Source organism: Panthera tigris, chromosome D4 (assembly GCF_018350195.1).
Source record: "Panthera tigris isolate Pti1 chromosome D4, P.tigris_Pti1_mat1.1, whole genome shotgun sequence".
Taxonomy (NCBI): domain Eukaryota; kingdom Metazoa; phylum Chordata; class Mammalia; order Carnivora; family Felidae; genus Panthera; species Panthera tigris.
Genome location: NC_056672.1, coordinates 84,836,010 through 84,842,893, shown reverse-complemented (window position 1 = coordinate 84,842,893; position 6,884 = coordinate 84,836,010). Strand labels below are relative to the sequence as shown.

The window sequence follows — 6,884 nt, the reverse complement described above, 5'->3', positions numbered from 1 at the left end:
TGGAGTCTGCTTCAGATCATCTTTCTCCCTCTCGCTCTGCCCCTCTCCCCCCAGTCATGCTCTCTCTTAAAAAAAAAAAATCATTCCTAGAGTTTCTGCCTCTCTGAGCAAAGGGATCAGTGGAAGGACCAGCCAGAGGTAGAGCTGGAAGGGTAAGCAAGGGTTAGATGGTGAAAAGTCACGGGAACCATGGGAGTTTTTTGTTTTGTTTTGTTTTTTAATTGAGATATAATTTGCATACCGTAAGCTTCATGTTTTTAAAGTGTACAATTCAACTGTTTCTGGCACCTTCATGAAGTTGTGCAACCATCCCCACTATTGCATTCCAGAACATTTTCATCACCCCAAAAAGAAACCCCGTGTCATTAGCAATCACTCCCCATCCTTTCCTTCCTTGAGCCTCTGGAAACTGTTAATCTACTTTTTTGTCTCTTTGAATTTGCCTGTTTTAGACATTTCACATAAATGGACTCATACAATATGTGGCCTTTTGTGTCTGACTGCTTTCACTTAGCATAAGGCTTTCAAGGTTCATCCATGTTGTCACATACATTGGTACTTTTTTTTTTTTTAATGCATCACAAATTTGCATGGCATCCACGTGCAGGGGACATGCTGATCTTTTCTGTATTGTTCCAATTTTAGTATTTGTGCTGCTGAAGCGAGCACTGTTGGTACTTTTAAAGAAAATCACTGAATAATATTTCATTGTATGGACACACTACATTTTGTTTATCCACTCATCTGTTAAAAGCCATTTGATTACCTTTTGCCTATTAAGAATCACGCTGCCACAGAGCATGGGCACGGACAAGTTTTGCGTGGACATCACATCTTTCCAGATCTCTTGGGTACATACTTGGAAGTGAAACTGCAGGGTCATATGGTAATTCTATGCTTAATTTTTATTTTTATTTTTATTTATTTTTTAATTTTTTTAACGTTTATTTATTTTTGAGACAGAGACAGAGCATGAACAGGGGAGGGGCAGAGAGAGAGGGAGACACCGAATCTGAAACGGGCTCCAGGCCCTGAGCTGTCAGCACAGAGCCCGACGCGGGGCTCAAACTCACGGACTGCGAGATCATGACCTGAGCTGAAGTCGGACGCTTAACCGATTGAGCCACCCAGGCGCCCCAATTTTTTTTTTTAATTTTTAAAAAGATTTATTTTTGAGAGAGAGAGACAGAGCGTGAGTGGGGGAGGAGCAGAGAGAGAGCTAGACACAGAATCCCAAGCAGGCTCCAGGTTCTGAACTGTCAGCACAGGGCCCGACGCAGGGCTCAAACTCACAAGCCTTGAGATCGTGACCTGAGCCGAAGTTGGATGCTTAACCGACTGAGCCACCCAGGTGCCCCTGTGCTTAGTTTTTGAGGAACTGCCAAATGTTTCTGCAGTGGCTGTCCCATTTCACATTCCCACCAGCAGGATAGAAGAGTTCCAATCCCTCCACATCCTTGCCAACATTTGTTTTTTGTCTTTTTTATTGTAGCCAGCCTAGTGGGTGTAATTTGTGGTTTTGACTTACATTTCTCTAGTGACTAATGATGTTGAGCATCTTCTCATGGGCTTATTGTGCATTTGTATACTTCTCTGGAGAAATGTCTATTCAGACCCTTTAGCCATTTTACAACTGGCTTATTTGCCATTTTATTGTTGATTTATAACAATTCTTAATATTCTGGATACTATATCCTTATCATTTATGTGATTTGCAAATATTTTCACTTTCTTGATGGTGTCCTTTGGAACACAAAAGCTTTAATTTCGACAAAGTCCAATTCCCCACCCCCGCTTTTTTTTTCAGTTGCTTGTGCTTTGGGTGTTATCAAGGAACAAATGCCTAATCCAAGGTCATGAAGATTTATACCTACATTTTCTTCAAAAAGTTTTATAGTTTTAGCTCTTCTTTTGAGGTCTTGGATCAATTTTCAGTTAATTTTTGTATATGGTGTGAGGTAAGGGTACAACTTCATGCTTTTGCATGTAGAATGTCCAGTTGTCCCGGCACCATTTGTTGAAAAGGTTAAACTTTCCCCCATTGAATTGTCCTGGCACCATTGTTGAAGAATAGTTAACCATAAATATGTAAGTTTATGCCTGGACTCTCAATTCTATTTCATTGAACTATACGTCTATCTGTATTCCAGTAACTGAAAGGCTTTAGATGGGGGGGGGGGAGGAGGGGAGAAAGAAGAGGAGGGGCCACTCATTTCCCAGAGGATCTCTCATTCCTGATTCCAGGTCCTCTGGGCTCTGACAGGATTTCTGATTTTCAGTGTATGAAATATGGAATTGGGGCATTAGCCAATTCAAGTGGATTTCTGTGTGTTTTTGTTTTGTTTGTTTGTTTTGTTTTATATGGCTAGCCAACCTCCTGGTTCTCTACTTTATCCTGATGTAGCATCCTGTGAGGCTACATCTGACGTGACCTGGGCAAGGAAAGATGTAATTAGGCCACCTCTAAGACCTCTGTGAAGAGTGCCCATGACATAGAGAATTTTCAATTAGGGGAGAAGCAGTAAAGGGAACAGCCCCCTGGGCAGAGTGAACAGCCTTGGCAACAGGGCTGAGGTCAGAAAGAACTTAGCATGTTTGAAGACCTGAGGGCCCTCATGGCTGGAGCACTGAGGGGGAGAAGGGGAGAGGGGTATGAATGGGGCTGGTGAGAACCCCACCTCCAGACCACTAGGGCTTTTTTTTTTTTTTTTAAGATTTTACTTTTTTTTAAGATTTAATTTTTTTAGAGTAATCTCTATGCCCAACATGGGGTTCAAAGTTACATCCCCAAGATCAAGAGTCACATGCTCTACCAACCAAGCCAACCAGGCACCCCTCCAGACTCTTTGGGCTTTTTTGAGTATGGCAAGGAGCTTAGATTTTATTTTAGTTTTTTGAACGTTTATTTGTTTTTGAGAGACAAAGAGAGCGAGAGCTAGTGGGGGAGGGGCGGGGGGGGGGACAGAGGATCTGAAGTGGGCTCTGCAACGACACCAGAGAGCCCCATGCGGTGCTCGAACTCACGAACTGTGAGATCGTGACCTGAGCCAAAGTTCGACGCTTAACTGACTGAGCCACCCAGGTGCCCCTAGATTTTATTTAAAAGGTAATGGAAGCTATCAACATTTTTGAGCAAGGGACAGGTGTGATCTGACTCACGTCTTAAAATCATAATGGCTCTCTGTGAAGAATAGATTAGAGAGGGCAAGGTGGGAGGCATCAAAATCCTTGTGGGAGATCCCAGTAGGAAGCTTTTGCAGTGGTCCAAGGAAAGCTGAGAGGTGCTTGAGGTAGCAATGACTATGGGACAAAGAAGAGGGCTCTTGGTTTGTTTGGAGGTGGAAAGGAGGGGCCTTGAATAAAGATTGACTCTGGGGGTGAGGGCAGGGGGGTAATCTGGTTTGGGGTCCTCTCTCAGCCTAAGTTTGCATCTGTAAAATGGGCGTGCAACGTGAGAACAGCACCCACAGGGAGATAACCGGTGCAAATCATGTAGGCCAGTGCTCAGCACAATGAACACTCAAAGGACAGGCCACAATGACCACACACACCCTGTTATGTCCACACACATCCAAGTCCATGTCCTTGACCCCGGAGAATGATGGCACGAACAATTCACAAGTCTAAATTTTGCTTTAAAAGTGTTCCCTGAAGCACCAGGTCTGATTTTCCTTGATCCCTCTTTTCCCAGTCCTTGCGCAAAGCTAGAATTTGGTCTCCAGCGGGCCTCTGGGAGAGCTGCAGTTCAGCACTTGGTCAGCAGATGGCGCTAGAGGCTAAGGGAAGGCTGCCCTCCCTCTGGCCCTCCCTCCAGTCCGCCCCCTTTGGAGCTCCTCTCCCTTCCCATTTCTAGAGCCATCTCCAGCTCCCAGGCTGCCATTGCAGCAGGGGTGAGGAGCCTGAGGCCGAGCCTTCTGCAGGTTCCTAGGCACACAGACCCATTTTGGAGAAGTAGAAAGACCCTGCTGGGAGCCCTGAATGGTGCCTCCTTAGAAACCCCCAGGCCTCCATTCCCCACCCTCTCAGGAAATCACTTTATAAATAGGGCAGCCTGGGTCCTGAGTGAGAGGGAGGTTTTCCTCAGAAGAGCCACTTCGTCTGTGAACAAGGGAGCTATGAAACCTCTTAGAGCAGCCTCATGACCTCCCCGTCCATCCTCTGTAAAATATGAAATAAGAGTTTTAATTACCAAGCTTGGAAGCCAGCCGATATGTTTAATATTTAATGTCTCCAATGCTTGTGCCCCAGGCGTACAGGCACTGACAGAATTGGGGTTTCCCTTGGGTTGGCTCCGAATGTGCTTGGAGAACGGCCAGGACGCCTTCTTCCCCCACACCTGGGAGCCTCCTGCAGCCCGGCCTGGGCCCAGGCCTGCCCTGGGCCTCCCACCCCCTAAGGGACGTGTGCCAAGACAGCCCTGGGGGCCGTTCCCCACCCTGGAGAGGACTCCTGAAGGCATCCAGTGCTGGATGCAGCCCAAGGTCCTGGCAGAGAACCAGTCAGTGAAGTCAGGCTGCTGAGAAAATGGTAACAAACGGAGACAGACACACCCGAGTTTGAATTCTGCTCTCCTGCAAGTGGCTCGACCTCTCTGGGAGTCATTTGTGTTATTGTTAAAGTAGAGCATGTTGACTTATGAATTGTTACTAACAATAGATGACCATTTTTGAGGCTTCGCATGTAACAGTCCCGGGAGATGGCTAATTTGGGACTTGAACCCATGATATTCTGACTCCTGAGCCCATGACTCAGAAAGCTTATATGCAAAGTCACTTCGGGTATTTAGAGAAATGTGAGCTTGAAGGGGACACCGCCACCCAGTCCCAGACTCTAGTTTGTCTCACACTTCGCTGGCCCCTCATGCCTCAGAGACCACAGAGAAAATTGCTAATGGGGACTCAGGACAGCAGTCCAAACAAAAGCACCGACATCACTGTTGTTTGCCCCACATTTCTATTTCCTAGAGAGACGTGGGGGGCATGCACGCTGCGTTTGATGGATCGATTTGGCACTCTCAGTATGGATGGAGTTTGTGGGTCCATCTTGGGGCTGCTCACTCACCTTGGTATGTCTTTGGCCTCAGGTGCCATCCCTTATTCAGCTGGCTCTGATCAACTTGGTGCTTTGTGCCTGGATGATAGCAAGTGATGGGGTGTGGGCACATCCAGCGGCTGGAGCCACTTGTCTGAAAAGGTAACAGAGTAGGGGCACCTGGGTGGCTCAGTCAGTTGAGTGTCTGACTTGAGCTCGGCTCATGATCTCACGGTTCACAGGGTCGAGCCCTGCGTGGGGCTCTGTGCTGATAGCTTGGAGCCTGGAGCCTGCTTCAGACTCTGCGTCTCCCTCTCTCTCTGCGCCTCCCCCACTTGAACTCTCGCTCTCTCTCTCAAAAATAAATTTTAAAAACTTAAAAAAAAAAAAAGGTAACAGAGTAGGCCTCATCAATTCCTTCTGCAGCACATCCAGGATGGACGGCCATTGCAGAACAGCAAAAGGAGCTGTCCATAAGCCCTACTTTGTCACCACCAGATGGGCATGCGGGGACACAGGAACCCTCGTCCTAGTAGGAGTTTGAGCCGGTGGGGCCATTGTGGAGAGCATAGACCCCACACTCCAGCAATTCCACTCTTTTTTAAATGTTTATTTATTTTTGAGAGCACGAGAGAGAGAGAGAGACAGAGCATGAGTGGGGACGGGGCAGAGAGCGAGGGAGACACAGAATCAGAAGCAGGCTCCGAGCTGTCAGCACAGAACCCGACACGGGACTCGAACCGACAAACCATGAGATCATGACCTGAGACAAGGTCGGACACTCACCTGACTGAGCCACCTGGGCGCTCCCAGCAGTTCCGCTTCTGAGCACATACTCCAAAACATCTCTCACACAAGTAGGCAAAGAGACTTGCCCAAGGATGTTCCTCGAAGCATTTGCGGGTAATAGTCAAGGGATGGAAACGACCAAAAAGCCGACTCATAAAGGGATAGATAAATCACAGGTGGCGTATGCAAATGATGAACATCATGCAGACAGTTCAATGGAATGAATTAGAATGACGTGTATTAACACAGGCAGATCGTAAAAATGTAATGCCAAAAAAAGATGTCTGGCAAATACTACTTATATATGTTGCAATATATATTTTCATGGTCCTACACACTCAAACACTGACAACCTAAGAATGTCTGCCTGGGGGGAGAGGGGGAAGGGAAGGGAGGCAGTTGGAGAAGGGAGATGAAAAGACAAAAACAAAGCAAATACACAAGGGGACCCATGTGTGCCCAATAACGACTGCCAGCTGAACTGACCACGTGAGCAATCGAATTCTGTGCCTCTGAGATCCAAAGCAAAAAAGCAAAGAATGACAGAAAAGGGGGCCGAGGACTTCTATAAATTTTTAATAAGACCCAGAAATTGTTGGTTGTTTGGTGGTTTTCACACCAAGGCAACAAGCATGTTATTGAACCTGAGAACCAGTCACTGGGCACTGGCTGGGTGCTAGGCGCATTCTGGGTGTGATAGGTGACCATCTTACATTGTCTTCATAGCGACTCCTCAAGCTACTGCCATGCCCATTTTATAACAGGGCTTAGAGAAGTGCCCAACGCCATCAGTTTGCAACGTAAACCCAGCCCCTGCCATCGTGCCTCCCTGCCCAAAGGATTGTAATCCCTGTGGGGTTCAGAAAATACATTTGTCCAAGATGGCCTGAAGGTGGCGCTGTTGCAGTTGGGCAAGGACAGGTGATCCGTTTGCACTGGTGAGGCTGGGCTGGGATGACATTCAGAGGACGATAAAGGCTGTTCTGGGTTTGGGTGAGGCCCTGCTCACCAGCAAGCGAGGCTATACAGAGCAGGGAAGATGGCAGGGGCATTGATCGCCCGCC

At 47.2% G+C, this 6,884-nt stretch overlaps 1 non-coding gene across 1 annotated transcript; it reads right to left on the bottom strand.

The window, feature by feature from the left end:
* Nucleotides 1-562: 562 nt before the first annotated feature.
* On the bottom strand, nt 563-669 carry LOC122233299. The gene has a single exon (XR_006210861.1). It is a non-coding gene; the product is annotated as a U6 spliceosomal RNA (small nuclear RNA).
* Nucleotides 670-6,884: the final 6,215 nt, after the last annotated feature.